The sequence below is a fragment of the Macaca mulatta genome, chromosome 1 (genome assembly GCF_049350105.2).
Source record: "Macaca mulatta isolate MMU2019108-1 chromosome 1, T2T-MMU8v2.0, whole genome shotgun sequence".
In the NCBI taxonomy this organism is placed as follows: domain Eukaryota; kingdom Metazoa; phylum Chordata; class Mammalia; order Primates; family Cercopithecidae; genus Macaca; species Macaca mulatta.
Genome location: NC_133406.1, coordinates 92504477 through 92529627, shown reverse-complemented (window position 1 = coordinate 92529627; position 25151 = coordinate 92504477).

The window sequence follows — 25151 nt, the reverse complement described above, 5'->3', positions numbered from 1 at the left end:
TCTTGAGGGGAAAGCTGTAACTCTGTGAGATGATTTCACAGAACACAAAGAAGTATCTCAGAAAGCTTCTTTCTCTTTGTTATCGCAGGATATTTCCTTTGGCCCTATAGTCTTCAAAGGGATCCGAAATATCTGTTCTCAGATTCCACAGAAATAAGGCTAGCAAAGAGATTCACGAAATGCAGATGTAACTCTGTGAGATGAATTCACAGAACACTAAGCAGTTTCTCAGAAAGCTTCTTTCCAGATTTCATCTGAGGATATTTCCTTTTTCACCATAGCCCTCTATGGGCTTCCAAATATCTCTTTGCCAATTACACAAGAACTGTCCTAGAGAAAGGCTCCTTGAGGGGAAAGCTGTAACTCTGTGAGATGATTTCACAGAACACAAAGAAGTTTCTCAGAAAGCTTCTTTCTCTTTGTTATCGGAGAATATTTCCTTTGGCCCTATAGTCTTCAAAGGGATCCGAAATATCTGTTCTCAGATTCCACAGAAATAAGGCTAGCAAAGAGTTTCACGAAATACAGATGTAACTCTGTGAGATGAATTCACAGAACACTAAGCAGTTTCTCTGAAAGCTTCTTTCCAGATTTTATCTGAGGATATTTCCTTTTTCACCATAGCCCTCTATGGGCTTCCAAATATCTCTTTGCCAATTACACAAGAACTGTCTTAGCGAAAGGCTTCTTGAGGGGAAAGCTGTAACTCTGTGAGATGATTTCACAGAACACAAAGAAGTTTCTCAGAAAGCTTCTTTCTCTTTGTTATCGGAGGATATTTCCTTTGGCCCTATACTCTTCAAAGGGATCCGAAATCTCTGTTCTCAGACTCCACAGAAATAAGGCTAGCAAAGAGATCCACGAAATACAGATGTAACTCTGTGAGATGAATTCACAGAACACTAAGCAGTTTCTCAGAAAGCTTCTTTCTCTTTGTTATCGGAAGATATTTCCTTTGGCCCTATAGTCTTCAAAGAGATCCGAAATATCTGTTCTCAGATTTCACAGAAATAAGGCTAGCAAAGAGATTCACGAAATACAGATGTAACTCTGTGAGATGAATTAACAGAACACTAAGCAGTTTCTCAGAAAGCTTCTTTCCAGATTTCATCTGAGGATATTTCCTTTTTCACCATAGCCCTCTATGGGCTTCCAAATATCACCTTGCCAATTCCACAAGAACTGTCTTAGCGAAAGGCTTCTTGAGGGGAAAGCTGTAACTCTGTGAGATGATTTCAGAGAACACAAAGAAGTTTCTCAGAAAGCTTCTTTCTCTTTGTTATCGCAGGATATTTCCTTTGACCCTATAGTCTTCAAAGGGATCCGATATATCTGTTCTCAGATTCCACAGAAATAAGGCTAGCAAAGAGATCCACGAAATACAGATGTAACTCTGTGAGATGAATTCACAGAACACTAAGCAGTTTCTCAGAAAGCTTCTTTCCAGATTTCATCTGAGGATATTTCCTTTTTCACCATAGCCCTCTATGGGCTTCCAAATATCACTTTGCCAATTCCACAAGAACTGTGTTAGCGAAAGGCTTCTTGAGGGGAAAGCTGTAACTCTGTGAGATGATTTCACAGAACACAAAGAAGTTTCTCAGAAAGCTTCTTTCTCTTTGTTATAGGAGGATATTTCCTTTGGCCCTATAGTCTGCAAAGGGATCCGAAATATCTGTTCTCAGATTCCACAGAAATAAGGCTAGCAAAGAGATCCACGAAATACAGATGTAACTCTGTGAGACGAATTCACAAAACACTAAGCAGTTTCTCAGAAAGCTTCTTTCCAGATTTCATCTGAGGATATTTCCTTTTTCACCATAGCCCTCTATGGGCTTCCAAATATCACTTTGCCAATTCCACAAGAACTGTCTTAGCGAAAGGCTTCTTGAGGGGAAAGCTGTAACTCTGTGAGATGATTTCACAGAACACAAAGAAGTTTCTCAGAAAACTTCTTTCTCTTTGTTATCGCAGGATATTTCCTTTGGCCCTATAGTCTTCAAAGGGATCCGAAATCTCTGTTCTCAGATTCCACAGAAATAAGGCTAGCAAAGAGATCCACGAAATACAGATGTAACTCTGTGAGATGAATTCACAGAACACTAAGCAGTTTCTCAGAAAGCTTCTTTCTCTTTGTTATCGGAAGATATTTCCTTTGGCCCTATAGTCTTCAAAGAGATCCGAAATATCTGTTCTCAGATTTCACAGAAATAAGGCTAGCAAAGAGATCCACGAAATACAGATGTAACTCTGTGAGATGAATTAACAGAACACTAAGCAGTTTCTCAGAAAGCTTCTTTCCAGATTTCATCTGAGGATATTTCCTTATTCACCATAGCCCTCTATGGGCTTCCAAATATCACCTTGCCAATTCCACAAGAACTGTCTTAGCGAAAGGCTTCTTGAGGGGAAAGCTGTAACTCTGTGAGATGATTTCACAGAACACAAAGAAGTTTCTCAGAAAGCTTCTTTCTCTTTGTTATCGCAGGATATTTCCTTTGACCCTATAGTCTTCAAAGGGATCCGATATATCTGTTCTCAGATTCCACAGAAATAAGGCTAGCAAAGAGATCCACGAAATACAGATGTAACTCTGTGAGATGAATTCACAGAACACTAAGCAGTTTCTCAGAAAGCTTCTTTCCAGATTTCATCTGAGTATATTTCCTTTTTCACCATAGCCCTCTATGGGCTTCCAAATATCACTTTGCCAATTCCACAAGAACTGTGTTAGCGAAAGGCTTCTTGAGGGGAAAGCTGTAACTCTGTGAGATGATTTCACAGAACACAAAGAAGTTTCTCAGAAAGCTTCTTTCTCTTTGTTATCGGAGGATATTTCCTTTGGCCCTATAGTCTGCAAAGCGATCCGAAATATCTGTTCTCAGATTCCACAGAAATAAGGCTAGCAAAGAGATCCACGAAATACAGATGTAACTCTGTGAGACGAATTCACAAAACACTAAGCAGTTTCTCAGAAAGCTTCTTTCCAGATTTCATCTGAGGATATTTCCTTTTTCACCATAGCCCTCTATGGGCTTCCAAATATCACTTTGCCAATTCCACAAGAACTGTCTTAGCGAAAGGCTTCTTGAGGGGAAAGCTGTAACTCTGTGAGATGATTTCACAGAACACAAAGAAGTTTCTCAGAAAACTTCTTTCTCTTTGTTATCGCAGGATATTTCCTTTGGCCCTATAGTCTTCAAAGGGATCCGAAATATCTGTTCTCAGATTCCACAGAAATAAGGCTAGCAAAGAGATTCCCGAAATACAGATGTAACTCTGTGAGATGAATTCACAGAACACTAAGCAGTTTCTCAGAAAGCTTCTTTCCAGATTTCATCTGAGGATATTTCCTTTTTCACCATAGCCCTCTATGGGCTTCCAATTATCTCTTTGCCAATTACACAAGAACTGTCCTAGCGAAAGGCTTCTTGAGGGGAAAGCTGTAACTCTGTGAGATGATTTCACAGAACACAAAGAAGTTTCTCAGAAAGCTTCTTTCTCTTTGTTATCGGAGGATATTTCCTTTGGCCCTATAGTCTTCAAAGGGATCCGAAATCTCTGTTCTCAGATTCCACAGAAATAAGGCTAGCAAAGAGATCCACGAAATACAGATGTAACTCTGTGAGATGAATTCACAGAACACTAAGCAGTTTCTCAGAAAGCTTCTTTCCAGATTTCATCTGAGGATATTTCCTTTTTCACCATAGCCCTCTATGGGCTTCCAAATATCACTTTGCCAATTCCACAAGAACTGTCTTAGCGAAAGGCTTCTTGAGGGGAAAGCTGTAACTCTGTGAGATGATTTCACATAACACAAAGAAGTTTCTCAGAAAGCTTCTTTCTCTTTGTTATCGCAGGATATTTCCTTTGGCCCTAGAGTCTTCAAAGGGATCCGAAATATCTGTTCTCAGATTCCACAGAAATAAGGCTAGCAAAGAGATCCACGAAGTACAGAGGTAACTCTGTGAGATGAATTCACAGAACACTAAGCAATTTCTCAGAAAGCTTCTTTCCAGATTTCATCTGAGGATATTTCCTTTTTCACCATAGCCCTCTATGGGCTTCCAAATATCAGTTTGCCAATTCCACAAGAACTGTCTTAGCGAAAGGCTTCTTGAGGGGAAAGCTGTAACTCTGTGAGATGATTTCACAGAACACAAAGAAGTTTCTCAGAAAACTTCTTTCTCTTTGTTATCGCAGGATATTTCCTTTGGCCCTATAGTCTTCAAAGGGATCCGAAATATCTGTTCTCAGATTCCACAGAAATAAGGCTAGCAAAGAGATCCACGAAATACAGATGTAACTCTGTGAGATGAAATCACAGAACACTAAGCAGTTTCTCAGAAAGCTTCTTTCCAGATTTCATCTGAGGATATTTCCGTTTTCACCATAGCCCTCTATGGGCTTCCAATTATCTCTTTGCCAATTACACAAGAACTGTCCTAGCGAAAGGCTTCTTGAGGGGAAAGCTGTAACTCTGTGAGATGATTTCACAGAACACAAAGAAGTTTCTCAGAAAGCTTCTTTCTCTTTGTTATCGGAGGATATTTCCTTTGGCCCTATAGTCTTCAAAGGGATCCGAAATATCTGTTCTCAGATTCCACAGAAATAAGGCTAGCAAAGAGATCCACGAAATACAGATGTAACTCTGTGAGATGAATTCACAGAACAATAAGCAGTTTCACAGAAAGCTTCTTTCCAGATTTCATCTGAGGATATTTCCTTTTTCACCATAGCCCTCTATGGGCTTCCAAATATCTCTTTGCCAATTACACAAGAACTGTCTTAGCGAAAGGCTTCTTGAGGGGAAAGCTGTAACTCTGTGAGATGATTTCACAGAACACAAAGAAGTTTCTCAGAAAGCTTCTTTCTCTTTGTTATCGGAGGATATTTCCTTTGGCCCTATAGTCTTCAAAGGGATCCGAAATCTCTGTACTCAGATTCCACAGAAATAAGGCTAGCAAAGAGATCGACGAAATACAGATGTAACTCTGTGAGATGAATTCACAGAACACTAAGCAGTTTCTCAGAAAGCTTCTTTCCAGATTGCATCTGAGGATATTTCCTTTTTCACCATAGCCCTCTATGGGCTTCCAAATATCACTTTGCCAATTCCACAAGAACTGTCTTAGCGAAAGGCTTCTTGAGGGGAAAGCTGTAACTCTGTGAGATGATTTCACAGAACACAAAGAAGTTTCTCAGAAAGCTTCTTTCTCTTTGTTATCGCAGGATATTTACTTTGGCCCTATAGTCTTCAAAGGGATCCAAAATATCTGTTCTCACATTCCACAGAAATAAGGCTAGCAAAGAGATCCACGAAATACAGATGTAACTCTGTGAGATGAATTAAGAGAACACGAAGCAGTTTCTCAGAAAGCTTCTTTCCAGATTTCATCTGAGGATATTTCCTTTTTCACCATAGCCCTCTATGGGCTTCCAAATATCACTTTGCCAATTCCACAAGAACTGTCTTAGCGAAAGGCTTCTGGAGGGGAAAGCTGTAACTCTGTGAGATGATTTCACAGAACACAAAGAAGTTTCTCAGAAAACTTCTTTCTCCTTTCTATCGCAGGATATTTCCTTTGGCCCTATAGTCTTCAAAGGGATCCGAAATATCTGTTCTCAGATTCCACAGAAATAAGGCTAGCAAAGAGATCCACGAAATACAGATGTAACTCAGTGAGATGAATTCACAGAACACTAAGCAGTTTCTCAGAAAGCTTCTTTCCAGATTTCATCTGAGGATATTTCCTTTTTCACCATAGCCCTCTATGGGCTTCCAATTATCTCTTTGCCAATTACACAAGAACTGTCCTAGCGAAAGGCTTCTTGAGGGGAAAGCTGTAACTCTGTGAGATGATTTCACAGAACACAAAGAAGTTTCTCAGAAAGCTTCTTTCTCTTTGTTATCGGAGGATATTTCCTTTGGCCCTATAGTCTTCAAAGGGATCCGAAATATCTGTTCTCAGATTCCACAGAAATAAGGCTAGCAAAGAGATCCACGAAATACAGATGTAACTCTGTGAGATGAATTCACAGAACAATAAGCAGTTTCTCAGAAAGCTTCTTTCCAGATTTCATCTGAGGATATTTCCTTTTTCACCATAGGCCTCTATGGGCTTCCAAATATCTCTTTGCCAATTACACAAGAACTGTCTTAGCGAAAGGCTTCTTGAGGGGAAAGCTGTAACTCTGTGAGATGATTTCACAGAACACAAAGAAGTTTCTCAGAAAGCTTCTTTCTCTTTGTTATCGGAGGATATTTCCTTTGGCCCTATAGTCTTCAAAGGGATACGAAATCTCTGTTCTCAGATTCCACAGAAATAAGGCTAGCAAAGAGATCCACGAAATACAGATGTAACTCTGTGAGATGAATTAACAGAACACTAAGCAGTTTCTCACAAAGATTCTTTCCAGATTTCATCTGAGGATATTTCCTTTTTCACCATAGCACTCTATGGGCTTCCAAATACCACTTTACCAATTCCACAAGAACTGTCTTAGCGAAAGGCTTCTTGAGGGGAAAGCTGTAACTCTGTGAGATGATTTCACAGAACACAAAGAAGTTTCTCAGAAAGCTTCTTTCTCTTTGTTATCGCAGGATATTTCCTTTGGCCCTATAGTCTTCAAAGGGATCCGAAATATCTGTTCTCAGATTCCACAGAAATAAGGCTAGCAAAGAGATCCACGAAATACAGATGTAACTCTGTGAGATGAATTAACAGAACACTAAGCAGTTTCTCAGAAAGATTCTTTCCAGATTTCATCTGAGGATATTTCCTTTTTCACCATAGCCCTCTATGGGCTTCCAAATACCACTTTACCAATTCCACAAGAACTGTCTTAGCGAAAGGCTTCTTGAGGGGAAAGCTGTAACTCTGTGAGATGATTTCACAGAACACAAAGAAGTTTCTCAGAAAGCTTCTTTCTCTTTGTTATCGGAGAATATTTCCTTTGGCCCTATAGTCTTCAAAGGGATCCGAAATATCTGTTCTCAGATTCCACAGAAATAAGGCTAACAAAGAGATTCACGAAATACAGATGTAACTCTGTGAGATGAATTCACAGAACACTAAGCAGTTTCTCAGAAAGCTTCTTTCCAGATTTCATCTGAGGATATTTCCTTATTCACCATAGCCCTCTATGGGATTCCAAATATCACTTTGCCAATTCCACAAGAACTGTCTTAGCGAAAGGCTTCTTGAGGGTAAGCTGTAACTCTGTGAGATGATTTCACAGAACACAAAGAAGTTTCTCAGAAAGCTTCTTTCTCTTTGTTATTGGAGGATATTTCCTTTGGCCCTATAGTCTTCAAAGGGATCCGAAATCTCTGTTCTCAGATTCCACAGAAATAAGGCTAGCAATGAGATCCACGAAATACAGATGTAACTCTGTGAGATGAATTCACAGAACACTAAGCAGTTTCTCAGAAAGCTTCTTTCCAGATTTCATCTGAGGATATTTCCTTTTTCACCATAGCCCTCTATGGGCTTCCAAATATCACTTTGCCAATTCCACAAGAACTGTCTTAGCGAAAGGCTTCTTGAGGGGAAAGCTGTAACTCTGTGAGATGATTTCACAGAACACAAAGAAGTTTCTCAGAAAGCTTCTTTCTCTTTGTTATCGCAGGATATTTCCTTTGGCCCTATAGTCTTCAAAGGGATCCGAAATATCTGTTCCCAGATTCCACAGAAATAAGGCTAGCAAAGAGATCCACGAAATACAGATGTAACTCTGTGAGATGAATTCACAGAACACTAAGCAGTTTCTCAGAAAGCTTCTTTCCAGATTTCATCTGAGAATATTTCCTTTTTCACCATAGCCCTCTATGGGCTTCCAAATATCACTTTGCCAATTCCACAAGAACTGTCTTAGCGAAAGGCTTCTTGAGGGGAAAGCTGTAACTCTGTGAGATGATTTCACAGAACACAAAGAAGTTTCTCAGAAAACTTCTTTCTCTTTGTTATCGGAGGATATTTCCTTTGGCCCTATAGTCTTCAAAGGGATCCGAAATATCTGTTCTCAGATTCCACAGAAATACGGCTAGCAAAGAGATCCACGAAATACAGATGTAACTCTGTGAGATGAATTCACAGAACACTAAGCAGTTTCTCAGAAAGCTTCTTTCCAGATTTCATCTGAGGATATTTCCTTTTTCACCATAGCCCTCTATGGGCTTCCAAATATCTCTTTGCCAATTCCACAAGAACTGTCTTAGCGAAAGGCTTCTTGAGGGGAAAGCTGTAACTCTGTGAGATGATTTCACAGAACACAAAGAATTTTCTCAGAAACATTCTTTCTCTTTGTTATCGGAGGATATTTCCTTTGGTCCTATAGTCTTCAAAGGGATACGAAATATCTGTTCTCAGATTCCACAGAAATAAGGCTAGCAAAGAGATCCACGAAATACAGATGTAACTCTGTGAGATGAATTAACAGAACACTAAGCAGTTTCTCAGAAAGCTTCTTTCCAGATTTCATCTGAGGATATTTCCTTATTCACCATAGCCCTCTATGGGCTTCCAAATATCACTTTGCCAATTCCACAAGAACTGTCTTAGCGAAAGGCTTCTTGAGGGGAAAGCTGTAACTCTGTGAGATGATTTCACAGAACACAAAGAAGTTTCTCAGAAAGCTTCTTTCTCTTTGTTATCGCAGGATATTTCCTTTGGCCCTATAGTCTTCAAAGGGATCCGAAATATCTGTTCTCAGATTCCACAGAAATAAGGCTAGGAAAGAGATCCACGAAATACAGATGTAACTCTGTGAGATGAATTCACAGAACACTAAGCAGTTGTTCAGAAAGCTTCTTTCCAGATTTCATCTGAGGATATTTGCTTTTTCACCGTAGCCCTCTATGGGCTTCCAAATATCACTTTGCCAATTCCACAAGAACTGTCTTAGCGAAAGGCTTCTTGAGGGGAAAGCTGTAACTCTGTGAGATGATTTCACAGAACACAAAGAAGTTTCTCAGAAAACTTCTTTCTCTTTGTTATCGCAGGATATTTCCTTTGGCCCTATAGTCTTCAAAGGGATCCGAAATATCTGTTCTCAGATTCCACAGAAATAAGGCTAGCAAAGAGATTCACGAAATACAGATGTAACTCTGTGAGATGAATTCACAGAACACTAAGCAGTTTCTCAGAAAGCTTCTTTCCAGATTTCATCTGAGGATATTTCCTTTTTCACCATAGCCCTCTAAGGGCTTCCAATTATCTCTTTGCCAATTACACAAGAACTGTCCTAGCGAAAGGCTTCTTGAGGGGAAAGCTGTAACTCTGTGAGATGATTTCACAGAACACAAAGAAGTTTCTCAGAAAGCTTCTTTCTCTTTCTTATCGCAGGATATTTCCTTTGGCCCTATAGTCTTCAAAGGGATCCGAAATCTCTGTTCTCAGATTCCACAGAAATAAGGCTAGCAAAGAGATCCACGAAATACAGATGTAACTCTGTGAGATGAATTAACAGAACACTAAGCAGTTTCTCAGAAAGCTTCTTTCCAGATTTCATCTGAGGATATTTCCTTTTTCACCATAGCCCTCTATGGGCTTCCAAATATCACTTTGCCAATTCCACAAGAACTGTCTTAGCGAAAGGCTTCTTGAGGGGAAAGCTGTAACTCTGTGAGATGATTTCACAGAACACAAAGAAGTTTCTCAGAAAGCTTCTTTCTCTTTGTTATCGGAGGATATTTCCTTTGGCCCTATAATCTTCATAAGGATCCGAAATATCTTTTCTCAGATTCCACAGAAATAAGGCTAGCAAAGAGATGCACGAAATGCACATGTAACTCTGTGAGATGAATTCACAGAACACTAAGCAGTTTCTCAGAAAGCTTCTTTCCAGATTTCATCTGAGGATATTTCCTTTTTCACCATAGCCCTCTATGGGCTTCCAAATGTCACTTTGCCAATTCCACAAGAACTGTCTTAGCGAAAGGCTTCTTGAGGGGAAAGCTGTAACTCTGTGAGATGATTTCACAGAACACAAAGAAGTTTCTCAGAAAGCTTCTTTCTCTTTGTTATCGCAGGATATTTCCTTTGGCCCTATAGTCTTCAAAGGGATCCGAAATATCTGTTCTCAGATTCCACAGAAATAAGGCTAGCAAAGAGATCCACGAAATACAGATGTAACTCTGTGAGATGAATTCACAGAACACTAAGCAGTTTCTCAGAAAGCTTCTTTCCAGATTTCATCTGAGGATATTTCCTTTTTCACCATAGCCCTCTATGGGCTTCCAAATATCTCTTTTCCAATTACACAAGAACTGTCCTAGCGAAAGGCTTCTTGAGGGGAAAGCTGTAACTCTGTGAGATGATTTCACAGAACACAAAGAAGTTTCTCAGAAAGCTTCTTTCTCTTTGTTATCGGAGGATATTTCCTTTGGCCCTATAGTCTTCAAAGGGATCCGAAATATCTGTTCTCAGATTCCACAGAAATAAGGCTAGCAAAGAGATCCACGAAATACAGATGTAACTCTGTGAGATGAATTCACAGAACAATAAGCAGTTTCTCAGAAAGCTTCTTTCCAGATTTCATCTGAGGATATTTCCTTTTTCACCATAGGCCTCTATGGGCTTCCAAATATCTCTTTGCCAATTACACAAGAACTGTCTTAGCGAAAGGCTTCTTGAGGGGAAAGCTGTAACTCTGTGAGATGATTTCACAGAACACAAAGAAGTTTCTCAGAAAGCTTCTTTCTCTTTGTTATCGGAGGATATTTCCTTTGGCCCTATAGTCTTCAAAGGGATACGAAATCTCTGTTCTCAGATTCCACAGAAATAAGGCTAGCAAAGAGATCCACGAAATACAGATGTAACTCTGTGAGATGAATTAACAGAACACTAAGCAGTTTCTCACAAAGATTCTTTCCAGATTTCATCTGAGGATATTTCCTTTTTCACCATAGCCCTCTATGGGCTTCCAAATACCACTTTACCAATTCCACAAGAACTGTCTTAGCGAAAGGCTTCTTGAGGGGAAAGCTGTAACTCTGTGAGATGATTTCACAGAACACAAAGAAGTTTCTCAGAAAGCTTCTTTCTCTTTGTTATCGCAGGATATTTCCTTTGGCCCGATAGTCTTCAAAGGGATCCGAAATATCTGTTCTCAGATTCCACAGAAATAAGGCTAGCAAAGAGATCCACGAAATACAGATGTAACTCTGTGAGATGAATTAACAGAACACTAAGCAGTTTCTCAGAAAGATTCTTTCCAGATTTCATCTGAGGATATTTCCTTTTTCACCATAGCCCTCTATGGGCTTCCAAATACCACTTTACCAATTCCACAAGAACTGTCTTAGCGAAAGGCTTCTTGAGGGGAAAGCTGTAACTCTGTGAGATGATTTCACAGAACACAAAGAAGTTTCTCAGAAAGCTTCTTTCTCTTTGTTATCGGAGAATATTTCCTTTGGCCCTATAGTCTTCAAAGGGATCCGAAATATCTGTTCTCAGATTCCACAGAAATAAGGCTAACAAAGAGATTCACGAAATACAGATGTAACTCTGTGAGATGAATTCACAGAACACTAAGCAGTTTCTCAGAAAGCTTCTTTCCAGATTTCATCTGAGGATATTTCCTTATTCACCATAGCCCTCTATGGGATTCCAAATATCACTTTGCCAATTCCACAAGAACTGTCTTAGCGAAATGCTTCTTGAGGGGAAAGCTGTAACTCTCTGAGATGATTTCACAGAACACAAAGAAGTTTCTCAGAAAGCTTCTTTCTCTTTGTTATTGGAGGATATTTCCTTTGGCCCTATAGTCTTCAAAGGGATCCGAAATATCTGTTCTCAGATTCCACAGAAATAAGGCTAGCAAAGAGATCCACGAAATACAGATGTAACTCTGTGAGATGAATTAACAGAACACTAAGCAGTTTCTCAGAAAGCTTCTTTCCAGATTTCATCTGAGGATATTTCCTTTTTCACCATAGCCCTCTATGGGCTTCCAAATATCACTTTGCCAATTCCACAAGAACTGTCTTAGCGAAAGGCTTCTTGAGGGGAAAGCTGTAACTCTGTGAGATGATTTCACAGAACACAAAGAAGTTTCTCAGAAAGCTTCTTTCTCTTTGTTATCGCAGGATATTTCCTTTGGCCCTATAGTCTTCAAAGGGATCCGAAATATCTGTTCCCAGATTCCACAGAAATAAGGCTAGCAAAGAGATCCACGAAATACAGATGTAACTCTGTGAGATGAATTCACAGAACACTAAGCAGTTTCTCAGAAAGCTTCTTTCCAGATTTCATCTGAGAATATTTCCTTTTTCACCATAGCCCTCTATGGGCTTCCAAATATCACTTTGCCAATTCCACAAGAACTGTCTTAGCGAAAGGCTTCTTGAGGGGAAAGCTGTAACTCTGTGAGATGATTTCACAGAACACAAAGAAGTTTCTCAGAAAACTTCTTTCTCTTTGTTATCGGAGGATATTTCCTTTGGCCCTATAGTCTTCAAAGGGATCCGAAATATCTGTTCTCAGATTCCACAGAAATACGGCTAGCAAAGAGATCCACGAAATACAGATGTAACTCTGTGAGATGAATTCACAGAACACTAAGCAGTTTCTCAGAAAGCTTCTTTCCAGATTTCACCTGAGGATATTTCCTTTTTCACCATAGCCCTCTATGGGCTTCCAAATATCTCTTTGCCAATTCCACAAGAACTGTCTTAGCGAAAGGCTTCTTGAGGGGAAAGCTGTAACTCTGTGAGATGATTTCACAGAACACAAAGAAGTTTCTCAGAAAGATTCTTTCTCTTTGTTATCGGAGGATATTTCCTTTGGCCCTATAGTCTTCAAAGGGATCCGAAATATCTGTTCTCAGATTCCACAGAAATAAGGCTAGCAAAGAGATCCACGAAATACAGATGTAACTCTGTGAGATGAATTAACAGAACACTAAGCAGTTTCTCAGAAAGCTTCTTTCCAGATTTCATCTGAGGATATTTCCTTATTCACCATAGCCCTCTATGGGCTTCCAAATATCACTTTGCCAATTCCACAAGAACTGTCTTAGCGAAAGGCTTCTTGAGGGGAAAGCTGTAACTCTGTGAGATGATTTCACAGAACACAAAGAAGTTTCTCAGAAAGCTTCTTTCTCTTTGTTATCGGAGGATATTTCCTTTGGCCCTATAGTCTTCAAAGGGATCCGAAATATCTGTTCTCAGATTCCACAGAAATAAGGCTAGGAAAGAGATCCACGAAATACAGATGTAACTCTGTGAGATGAATTCACAGAACACTAAGCAGTTGTTCAGAAAGCTTCTTTCCAGATTTCATCTGAGGATATTTGCTTTTTCACCGTAGCCCTCTATGGGCTTCCAAATATCACTTTGCCAATTCCACAAGAACTGTCTTAGCGAAAGGCTTCTTGAGGGGAAAGCTGTAACTCTGTGAGATGATTTCACAGAACACAAAGAAGTTTCTCAGAAAACTTCTTTCTCTTTGTTATCGCAGGATATTTCCTTTGGCCCTATAGTCTTCAAAGGGATCCGAAATATCTGTTCTCAGATTCCACAGAAATAAGGCTAGCAAAGAGATTCACGAAATACAGATGTAACTCTGTGAGATGAATTCACAGAACACTAAGCAGTTTCTCAGAAAGCTTCTTTCCAGATTTCATCTGAGGATATTTCCTTTTTCACCATAGCCCTCTAAGGGCTTCCAATTATCTCTTTGCCAATTACACAAGAACTGTCCTAGCGAAAGGCTTCTTGAGGGGAAAGCTGTAACTCTGTGAGATGATTTCACAGAACACAAAGAAGTTTCTCAGAAAGCTTCTTTCTCTTTCTTATCGCAGGATATTTCCTTTGGCCCTATAGTCTTCAAAGGGATCCGAAATCTCTGTTCTCAGATTCCACAGAAATAAGGCTAGCAAAGAGATCCACGAAATACAGATGTAACTCTGTGAGATGAATTAACAGAACACTAAGCAGTTTCTCAGAAAGCTTCTTTCCAGATTTCATCTGAGGATATTTCCTTTTTCACCATAGCCCTCTATGGGCTTCCAAATATCACATGCCAATTCCACAAGAACTGTCTTAGCGAAAGGCTTCTTGAGGGGAAAGCTGTAACTCTGTGAGATGATTTCACAGAACACAAAGAAGTTTCTCAGAAAGCTTCTTTCTCTTTGTTATCGGAGGATATTTCCTTTGGCCCTATAATCTTCATAAGGATCCGAAATATCTTTTCTCAGATTCCACAGAAATAAGGCTAGCAAAGAGATCCACGAAATGCACATGTAACTCTTTGAGATGAATTCACAGAACACTAAGCAGTTTCTCAGAAAGCTTCTTTCCAGATTTCATCTGAGGATATTTCCTTTTTCACCATAGCCCTCTAAGGGCTTCCAAATACGACTTTGCCAATTCCACAAGAACTGTCTTAGCGAAAGGCTTCTTGAGGGGAAAGCTGTAACTCTGTGAGATGATTTCACAGAACACAAAGAAGTTTCTCAGAAAGCTTCTTTCTCTTTGTTATCGGAGAATATTTCCTTTGGCCCTATAGTCTTCAAAGGGATCCGAAATATCTGTTCTCAGATTCCACAGAAATAAGGCTAGCAAAAAGATTCACGAAATACAGATGTAACTCTGTGAGATGAATTCACAGAACACTAAGCAGTTTCTCAGAAAGCTTCTTTCCAGATTTCATCTGAGGATATTTCCTTTTTCACCATAGCCCTCTATGGGCTTCCAAATATCTCTTTTCCAATTACACAAGAACTGTCCTAGCGAAAGGCTTCTTGAGGGGAAAGCTGTAACTCTGTGAGATGATTTCACATAACACAAAGAAGTTTCTCAGAAAGCTTCTTTCTCTTTGTTATCGGAGGATATTTCCTTTGGCCCTATAGTCTTCAAAGGAATCCGAAATATCTGTTCTCAGATTCCACAGAAATAAGGCTCGCAAAGAGATCCACGAAATACAGATGTAACTCTGTGAGATGAATTCACAGAACACTAAGCAGTTTCTCAGAAAGCTTCTTTCCAGATTTCATCTGAGGATATTTCCTTTTTCACCATAGCCCTCTATGGGCTTCCAAATATCTCTTTGCCAATTACACAAGAACTGTCTTAGCGAAAGGCTTCTTGAGGGGAAAGCTGTAACTCTGTGAGATGATTTCACAGAACACAAAGAAGTTTCTCAGAAAGCTTCTTTCTCTTTGTTATCGGAGGATATTTCCTTTGGCCCTATAGTCTTCAAAGGGATCCGAAATCTCTGTTCTCAGATTCCACAGAAATAAGGCTAGCAAAGAGATCCACGAATCACAGATGTAACTCTGTGAGATGAATTCACAGAACACTAAGCAGTTTCTCAGAAAACTTCTTTCCAGATTTCATCTGAGGATATTTCCTTTTTCACCATAGCCCTCTATGGGCTTCCAAATATCACTTTGCCAATTCCACAAGAACTGTCTTAGCGAAAGGCTTCTTGAGGGGAAAGCTGTAACTCTGTGAGATGATTTCACAGAACACAAAGAAGTTTCTCAGAAAGCTTCTTTCTCTTTTTTATCGCAGGATATTTCCTTTGGCCCTATAGTCTTCAAAGGGATCCGAAATATCTGTTCCCAGATTCCACAGAAATAAGGCTAGCAAAGAGATCCACGAAATACAGATGTAACTCTGTGAGGTGAATTCACAGAACACTAAGCAGTTTCTCAGAAAGCTTCTTTCCAGATTTCATCTGAGGATATTTCCTTTTTCACCATAGCCCTCTATGGGCTTCCAAATATCACTTTGCCAATTCCACAAGAACTGTCTTAGCGAAAGGCTTCTTGAGGGGAAAGCTGTAACTCTGTGAGATGATTTCACAGAACACAAAGAAGTTTCTCAGAAAGCTTCTTTCTCTTTGTTATCGGAGGATATTTCCTTTGGCCCTATAGTCTTCAAAGGGATCCGAAATCTCTGTTCTCAGATTCCACAGAAATAAGGCTAGCAAAGAGATCCACGAAATACAGATGTAACTCTGTGAGATGAATTCACAGAACACTAAGCAGTTTCTCAGAAAGCTTCTTTCCAGATTTCATCTGAGGATATTTCCTTTTTCACCATAGCCTTCTATGGGCTTCCAAATATCACTTTGCCAATTCCACAAGAACTGTCTTAGCGAAAGGCTTCTTGAGGGGAAAGCTGTAACTCTGTGAGATGATTTCACAGAACACAAAGAAGTTTCTCAGAAAGCTTCTTTCTCTTTGTTATCGCAGGATACTTCCTTTGGCCCTATAGTCTTCAAAGGGATCCGAAATATCTGTTCTCAGATTCCACAGAAGTAAGGCTAGCAAAGAGATCCACGAAATACAGATGTAACTCTGTGAGATGAATTAACAGAACACTAAGCAGTTTCTCACAAAGATTCTTTCCAGATTTCATCTGAGGATATTTCCTTTTTCACCATAGCCCTCTATGGGCTTCCAAATACCACTTTACCAATTCCACAAGAACTGTCTTAGCGAAAGGCTTCTTGAGGGGAAAGCTGTAACTCTGTGAGATGATTTCACAGAACACAAAGAAGTTTCTCAGAAAGCTTCCTTCTCTTTGTTATCGCAGGATATTTCCTTCGGCCCTATAGTCTTCAAAGGGATCCGAAATATCTGTTCTCAGATTCCACAGAAATAAGGCTAGCAAAGAGATCCACGAAATACAGATGTAACTCTGTGAGATGAATTAACAGAACACTAAGCAGTTTCTCAGAAAGATTCTTTCCAGATTTCATCTCAGGATATTTCCTTTTTCACCATAGCCCTCTATGGGCTTCCAAATACCACTTTACCAATTCCACAAGAACTGTCTTAGCGAAAGGCTTCTTGAGGGGAAAGCTGTAACTCTGTGAGATGATTTCACAGAACACAAAGAAGTTTCTCAGAAAGCTTCTTTCTCTTTGTTATCGGAGAATATTTCCTTTGGCCCTATAGTCTTCAAAGGGATCCGAAATATCTGTTCTCAGATTCCACAGAAATAAGGCTAACAAAGAGATTCACGAAATACAGATGTAACTCTGTGAGATGAATTCACAGAACACTAAGCAGTTTCTCAGAAAGCTTCTTTCCAGATTTCATCTGAGGATATTTCCTTATTCACCATAGCCCTCTATGGGCTTCCAAATATCACTTTGCCAATTCCACAAGAACTGTCTTAGCGAAAGGCTTCTTGAGGGGAAAGCTGTAACTCTCTGAGATGATTTCACAGAACACAAAGAAGTTTCTCAGAAAGCTTCTTTCTCTTTGTTATTGGAGGATATTTCCTTTGGCCCTATAGTCTTCAAAGGGATCCGAAATATCTGTTCTCAGATTCCACAGAAATAAGGCTAGCAAAGAGATCCACGAAATACAGATGTAACTCTGTGAGATGAATTAACAGAACACTAAGCAGTTTCTCAGAAAGCTTCTTTCCAGATTTCATCTGAGGATATTTCCTTTTTCACCATAGCCCTCTATGGGCTTCCAAATATCACTTTGCCAATTCCACAAGAACTGTCTTAGCGAAAGGCTTCTTGAGGGGAAAGCTGTAACTCTGTGAGATGATTTCACAGAACACAAAGCAGTTTCTCAGAAAGCTTCTTTCTCTTTGTTATCGCAGGATATTTCCTTTGGCCCTATAGTCTTCAAAGGGATCCGAAATATCTGTTCCCAGATTCCACAGAAATAAGGCTAGCAAAGAGATCCACGAAATACAGATGTAACTCTGTGAGATGAATTCACAGAACACTAAGCAGTTTCTCAGAAAGCTTCTTTCCAGATTTCATCTGAGAATATTTCCTTTTTCACCATAGCCCTCTATGGGCTTCCAAATATCACTTTGCCAATTCCACAAGAACTGTCTTAGCGAAAGGCTTCTTGAGGGGAAAGCTGTAACTCTGTGAGATGATTTCACAGAACACAAAGAAGTTTCTCAGAAAACTTCTTTCTCTTTGTTATCGGAGGATATTTCCTTTGGCCCTATAGTCTTCAAAGGGATCCGAAATATCTGTTCTCAGATTCCACAGAAATACGGCTAGCAAAGAGATCCACGAAATACAGATGTAACTCTGTGAGATGAATTCACAGAACACTAAGCAGTTTCTCAGAAAGCTTCTTTCCAGATTTCATCTGAGGATATTTCCTTTTTCACCATAGCCCTCTATGGGCTTCCAAATATCACTTTGCCAATTCCACAAGAACTGTCTTAGCGAAAGGCTTCTTGAGGGGAAAGCTGTAACTCTGTGAGATGATTTCACAGAACACAAAGAAGTTTCTCAGAAAGCTTCTTTCTCTTTGTTATCGGAGGATATTTCCTTTGGCCCTATAGTCTCCAAAGGGATCCGAAATATCTGTTCTCAGATTCCACAGAAATATGGCTAGCAAAGAGATCCACGAAATACAGATGTAACTCTGTGAGATGAATTAACAGAACACTAAGCAGTTTCTCAGAAAGCTTCTTTCCAGATTTCATCTGAGGATATTTCCTTTTTCACCGTAGCCCTCTATGGGCTTCCAAATATCACTTTGCCAATTCCACAAGAACTGTCTTAGCGAAAGGCTTCTTGAGGGGAAAGCTGTAACTCTGTGAGATGATTTCACAGAACACAAAGAAGTTTCTCAGAAAACTTCTTTCTCCTTGTTATCGCAGGATATTTCCTTTGGCCCTATAGTCTTCAAAGGGATCCGAAATATCTGTTCTCAGATTCCACAGAAATAAGGCTAGCAAAGAGATCCACGAAATACAGATGTAACTCAGTGAGATGAATTCGCAGAACACTAAGCAGTTTCTCAGAAAGCTTCTTTACAGATTTCATCTGAGGATATTTCCTTTTTCACCATAGCCCTCTATGGGCTTCCAATTATCTCTTTTCCAATTACACAAGAACTGTCCTAGCGAAAGGCTTCTTGAGGGGAAAGCTGTAACTCTGTGAGATGATTTCACAGAACACAAAGAAGTTTCTCAGAAAGCTTCTTTCTCTTTGTTATCGGAGGATATTTCCTTTGGCCCTATAGTCTTCAAAGGGATCCGAAATATCTGTTCTCAGATTCCACAGAAATAAGGCTAGCAAAGAGATCCACGAAATACAGATGTAACTCTGTGAGATGAATTCACAGAACAATAAGCAGTTTCTCAGAAAGCTTCTTTCCAGATTTCATCTGAGGATATTTCCTTTTTCACCATAGGCCTCTATGGGCTTCCAAATACCACTTTACCAATTACACAAGAACTGTCTTAGCGAAAGGCTTCTTGAGGGGAAAGCTGTAACTCTGTGAGATGATTTCACAGAACACAAAGAAGTTTCTCAGAAAGCTTCTTTCTCTTTGTTATCGGAGGATATTTCCTTTGGCCCTATAGTCTTCAAAGGGATCCGAAATATCTGTTCTCAGATTCCACAGAAATAAGGCTAGCAAAGAGATCCACGAAATACAGATGTAACTCTGTGAGATGAATTAACAGAACACTAAGCAGTTTCTCAGAAAGATTCTTTCCAGATTTCATCTGAGGATATTTCCTTTTTCACCATAGCCCTCTATGGGCTTCCAAATACCACTTTACCAATTCCACAAGAACTGTCTTAGCGAAAGGCTTCTTGAGGGGAAAGCTGTAACTCTGTGAGATGATTTCACAGAACACAAAGAAGTTTCTCAGAAAGCTTCTTTCTCTTTGTTATCGGAGAATATTTCCTTTGGCCCTATAGTCTTCAAAGGGATCCGAAATATCTGTTCTCAGATTCCACAGAAATAAGGCTAACAAAGAGATTCACGAAATACAGATGTAACTCTGTGAGATGAATTCACAGAACACTAAGCAGTTTCTCAGAAAGCTTCTTTCCAGATATCATCTGAGGATATTTCCTTATTCACCATAGCCCTCTATGGGCTTCCAAATATCACTTTGCCAATTCCACAAGAACTGTCTTAGCGAAAGGCTTCTTGAGGGGAAAGCTGTAACTCTCTGAGATGATTTCACAGAACACAAAGAAGTTTCTCAGAAAGCTTCTTTCTCTTTGTTATTGGAGGATATTTCCTTTGGCCCTATAGTCTTCAAAGGGATCCGAAATATCTGTTCTCAGATTCCACAGAAATAAGGCTAGCAAAGAGATCCACGAAATACAGATGTAACTCTGTGAGATGAATTAACAGAACACTAAGCAGTTTCTCAGAAAGCTTCTTTCCAGATTTCATCTGAGGATATTTCCTTTTTCACCATAGCCCTCAATGGGCTTCCAAATATCACTTTGCCAATTCCACAAGAACTGTCTTAGCGAAAGGCTTCTTGAGGGGAAAGCTGTAACTCTGTGAGATGATTTCACAGAACACAAAGAAGTTTCTCAGAAAGCTTCTTTCTCTTTGTTATCGCAGGATATTTCCTTTGGCCCTATAGTCTTCAAAGGGATCCGAAATATCTGTTCCCAGATTCCACAGAAATAAGGCTAGCAAAGAGATCCACGAAATACAGATATAACTCTGTGAGATGAATTCACAGAACACTAAGCAGTTTCTCAGAAAGCTTCTTTCCAGATTTCATCTGAGAATATTTCCTTTTTCACCACAGCCCTCTATGGGCTTCCAAATATCACTTTGCCAATTCCACAAGAACTGTCTTAGCGAAAGGCTTCTTGAGGGGAAAGCTGTAACTCTGTGAGATGATTTCACAGAACACAAAGAAGTTTCTCAGAAAACTTCTTTCTCTTTGTTATCGGAGGATATTTCCTTTGGCCCTATAGTCTTCAAAGGGATCCGAAATATCTGTTCTCAGATTCCACAGAAATACGGCTAGCAAAGAGATCCACGAAATACAGATGTAACTCTGTGAGATGAATTCACAGAACACTAAGCAGTTTCTCAGAAAGCTTCTTTCCAGATTTCATCTGAGGATATTTCCTTTTTCACCATAGCCCTCTATGGGCTTCCAAATATCACTTTGCCAATTCCACAAGAACTGTCTTAGCGAAAGGCTTCTTGAGGGGAAAGCTGTAACTCTGTGAGATGATTTCACAGAACACAATGAAGTTTCTCAGAAAGCTTCTTTCTCTTTGTTATCGGAGGATATTTCCTTTGGCCCTATAGTCTTCAAAGGGATCCGAAATATCTGTTCTCAGATTCCACAGAAATATGGCTAGCAAAGAGATCCACGAAATACAGATGTAACTCTGTGAGATGAATTCACAGAACACTAAGCAGTTTCTCAGAAAGCTTCTTTCCAGATTTCATCTGAGGATATTTCCTTTTTCACCATAGCCCTCTATGGGCTTCCAAATATCACTTTGCCAATTCGACAAGAACTGTCTTATCGAAAGGCTTCTTGAGGGGAAAGCTGTAACTCTGTGAGATGATTTCACAGAACACAAAGAAGTTTCTCAGAAAGCTTCTTTGTCTTTGTTATCGGAGGATATTTCCTTTGGCCCTATAGTCTTCATAGGGATCCGAAATATCTTTTCTCAGATTCCGCAAAAATAAGGCTAGCAAAGAGATCCACGAAATACAGATGTAACTCTGTGAGATGAATTAACAGAACACTAAGCAGTTTCTCAGAAAGCTTCTTTCCAGATTTCATCTGAGGATATTTCCTTTTTCACCGTAGACCTCTATGGGCTTCCAAATATCACCTTGCCAATTCCACAAGAACTGTCTTAGCGAAAGGCTTCTTGAGGGGAAAGCTGTAACTCTGTGAGATGATTTCACAGAACACAAAGAAGTTTCTCAGAAAGCTTCTTTCTCTTTGTTATCGCAGGATATTTCCTTTGGCCCTATAGTCTTCAAAGGAATCCGAAATATCTGTTCTCAGATTCCACAGAAATAAGGCTAGCAAAGAGATTCACGAAATACAGATGTAACTCTGTGAGATGAATTAACAGAACACTAAGCAGTTTCTCAGAAAGCTTCTTTCCAGATTTCATCTGAGGATATTTCCTTTTTCACCATAGCCCTCTATGGGCTTCCAAATATCACTTTGCCAATTCCACAAGAACTGTCTTAGTGAAAGGCTTCTTGAGGGGAAAGCTGTAACTCTGTGAGATGATTTCACAGAACACAAAGAAGTTTCTCAGAAAGCTTCTTTCTCTTTGATATTGGATGATATTTCCTTTGGCCCTATAGTCTTCAAAGGGATCCGAAATCTCTGTTCTCAGATTCCACAGAAATAAGGCTAGCAAAGAGATCCACGAAATACAGATGTAACTCTGTGAGATGAATTCACAGAACACTAAGCAGTTTCTCAGAAAGCTTCTTTCTCTTTGTTATCGGAAGATATTTCCTTTGGCCCTATAGTCTTCAAAGGGATCCGAAATATCTGTTCTCAGATTCCACAGAAATAAGGCTAGCAAAGAGATCCACGAAATACAGATGTAACTCTGTGAGATGAATTAACAGAACACTAAGCAGTTTCTCAGAAAGCTTCTTTCCAGATTTCATCTGAGGATATTTCCTTTTTCACCATAGCCCTCTATGGGCTTCCAAATATCACTTTGCCAATTCCACAAGAACTGTCTTAGCGAAAGGCTTCTTGAGGGGAAAGCTGTAACTCTGTGAGATGATTTCACAGAACACAAAGAAGTTTCTCAGAAAGCTTCTTTCTCTTTGTTATCGCAGGATATTTCCTTTGGCCCTATAGTCTTCAAAGGGATCCGAAATATCTGTTCTCAGATTCCACAGAAATAAGGCTAGCAAAGAGATCCACGAAATACAGATGTAACTCTGTGAGATGAATTAACAGAACACTAAGCAGTTTCTCAGAAAGCTTCCCTCCAGATTGCATCTGAGGATATTTCCTTTTTCACCATAGCCCTCTATGGGCTTCCAAATATCACTTTGCCAATTCCACAAGAACTGTCTTAGCGAAAGGCTTCTTGAGGGGAAAGCTGTAACTCTGTGAGATGATTTCACAGAACACAAAGAAGTTCCTCAGAAAGCTTCTTTCTCTTTGTTATCGCAGGATATTTCCTTTGTCCCTATAGTCTTCAAAGGGATCCGAAATATCTGTTCCCAGATTCCACAGAAATAAGGCTAGCAAAGAGATCCACGAAATACAGATGTAACTCTGTGATAAATTAACAGAACACTAAGCAGTTTCTCAGAAAGCTTCTTTCCAGATTTCATCTGAGGATATTTCCTTATTCACCATAGCCCTCTATGGGTTTCCAAATATCACCTTGCCCATTCCACAAGAACTGTCTTAGCGAAAGGCTTCTTGAGGGGAAAGCTGCAACTCTGTGAGATGATTTCACAGAACACAAGGAAGTTTCTCAGAAAGCTTCTTTCTCTTTGTTAACGGAGGATATTTCCTTTGGCCCTATAGTCTTCAAAGGGATCCGAAATCTCTGTACTCAGATTCCACAGAAATAAGGCTAGCAAAGAGATCCACGAATTCCAGATGTAACTCTGTGAGATGAATTCACAGAACACTAAGCAGTTTCTCAGAAACCTTCTTTCCAGATTTCATCTGAGGATATTTCCTTTTTCACCATAGCCCTCTATGGGCTTCCAAATATCACTTTGCCAATTCCACAAGAACTGTCTTAGCGAAAGGCTTCTTGAGGGGAAAGCTGTAACTCTGTGAGATGATTTCACAGAACACAAAGAAGTATCTCAGAAAGCTTCTTTCTCTTTGTTATCGCAGGATATTTCCTTTGGCCCTATAGTCTTCAAAGGGATCCGAAATATCTGTTCTCAGATTCCACAGAAATAAGGCTAGCAAAGAGATTCACGAAATACAGATGTAACTCTGTGAGATGAATTCACAGAACACTAAGCAGTTTCTCAGAAAGATTCTTTCCAGATTTCATCTGAGGATATTTCCTTTTTCACCATAGCCCTCTATGGGCTTCCAAATACCACTTTACCAATTCCACAAGAACTGTCTTAGCGAAAGGCTTCTTGAGGGGAAAGCTGTAACTCTGTGAGATGATTTCACAGAACACAAAGAAGTTTCTCAGAAAGCTTCTTTCTCTTTGTTATCGGAGAATATTTCCTTTGGCCCTATAGTCTTCAAAGGGATCCGAAATATCTGTTCTCAGATTCCACAGAAATAAGGCTAACAAAGAGATTCACGAAATACAGATGTAACTCTGTGAGATGAATTCACAGAACACTAAGCAGTTTCTCAGAAAGCTTCTTTCCAGATTTCATCTGAGGATATTTCCTTATTCACCATAGCCCTCTATGGGCTTCCAAATATCACTTTGCCAATTCCACAAGAACTGTCTTAGCGAAAGGCTTCTTGAGGGGAAAGCTGTAACTCTGTGAGATGATTTCACAGAACACAAAGAAGTTTCTCAGAAAGCTTCTTTCTCTTTGTTATTGGAGGATATTTCCTTTGGCCCTATAATCTTCAAAGGGATCCGAAATATCTGTTCTCAGATTCCACAGAAATAAGGCTAGCAAAGAGATCCACGAAATACAGATGTAACTCTGTGAGATGAATTAACAGAACACTAAGCAGTTTCTCAGAAAGCTTCTTTCCAGATTTCATCTGAGGATATTTCCTTTTTCACCATAGCCCTCTATGGGCTTCCAAATATCACTTTGCCAATTCCACAAGAACTGTCTTAGCGAAAGGCTTCTTGAGGGGAAAGCTGTAACTCTGTGAGATGATTTCACAGAACACAAAGAAGTTTCTCAGAAAGCTTCTTTCTCTTTGTTATCGCAGGATATTTCCTTTGGCCCTATAGTCTTCAAAGGGATCCGAAATATCTGTTCCCAGATTCCACAGAAATAAGGCTAGCAAAGAGATCCACGAAATACAGATGTAACTCTGTGAGATGAATTCACAGAACACTAAGCAGTTTCTCAGAAAGCTTCTTTCCAGATTTCATCTGAGAATATTTCCTTTTTCACCATAGCCCTCTATGGACTTCCAAATATCACTTTGCCAATTCCACAAGAACTGTCTTAGCGAAAGGCTTCTTGAGGGGAAAGCTGTAACTCTGTGAGATGATTTCACAGAACACAAAGAAGTTTCTCAGAAAACTTCTTTCTCTTTGTTATCGGAGGATATTTCCTTTGGCCCTATAGTCTCCAAAGGGATCCGAAATATCTGTTCTCAGATTCCACAGAAATACGGCTAGCAAAGAGATCCACGAAATACAGATGTAACTCTGTGAGATGAATTCACAGAACACTAAGCAGTTTCTCAGAAAGCTTCTTTCCAGATTTCATCTGAGGATATTTCCTTTTTCACCATAGCCCTCTAT